This window comes from Melanostigma gelatinosum, assembly GCF_949748355.1.
Source record: "Melanostigma gelatinosum genome assembly, chromosome: 8".
NCBI lineage: Eukaryota > Metazoa > Chordata > Actinopteri > Perciformes > Zoarcidae > Melanostigma > Melanostigma gelatinosum.
This window is the reverse complement of record NC_136641.1, coordinates 26315246-26316315: the sequence shown is the minus strand read 5'-3', so window position 1 is coordinate 26316315 and position 1070 is coordinate 26315246.

Genomic DNA, 1070 nt, shown 5'->3' with positions numbered 1-1070 from the left:
ATGTGTTGAGAAGATGTTCATACTTCTTCAACACAATAAGCAACAAAACTAAATAATAATCCCTTGAATTATGTGAAAATATCTCATGAAAGGTTTTGGTTCACACAGGACGGCCACAAATTGGACTGAAAACTTACTGATATGAACTGAAAATCACAATCACATTTTAAGATTTACATTATCTGTGTTTCCATAGTAACACGTGGTATCATGCTGTCGCTCCATTATCCTCTTTGCTGTAAGCAGCTGCTTGTTTGCAGACGATGTGATTTTATTACAGCCGCATATTATCCAATTACAAAACCGACTTTTATCTCACCAACATAGATATTTAGTGTTGTGATGCACATAGAGAAACAGCAACGAGTCTTTTTATTTCCCTCCATCATCTTTCCGTGTAATGTTTTCTGTTATCCGGTAGAAACAGCAATGCTTTGTGGACTTTGTAGCTCGTGCCAGAACTGACATGGAAGAATGTGTCACAGTTGTCGGACTCTTCTGTTGGGCGTCTTGGTGTTTGTTGTTTTGGGGTTTTTGGGGTTCTTCGATTCTGTAGCCCTGTTATTCTGAGACTCGTGTTGGGTTCTGCTCTTTGTTTTTGGGTGCAGATCTGTTTTTCTGTTGTTGTGCTGGCTGTAGTTTTGTCTCTGTTTCTGTAGTTTTGTATGTTTCCCGTGCTTGCTCTGTTTGTTCCTCATGGGTTCCTGTAGCCCTGCGCGTCTCTCCTTGTACACCTGTTCAGTGTCAAGCCTCGTCAGCTTCGGGTTGCCAGTCCTCGTGGTCTTGTTACCCAATCAACTGTCCGTGTTTCCTCCTTACTCCGTGTTCCCCGCCCGCTCCAGCTCGTGATTAGCTCCTTGTGTATTTATACCTGTCTGATGGTTTGTCTTCGTTCAGGGTTGAAGCAGAATCTTTGCTTCTCGTGTTCTTCGTTTCCCCGTGTTTCTACTTTGTGTTCCTAGTTGGACAATGAACAGTTCATTCTTTAGTTCCTGTCTCTGCAGAGTTAGCTCTCTGTAACATCCCACAACTGGTTTGCTAAGACACAGAAGTGTGTATATAAGAAGTGG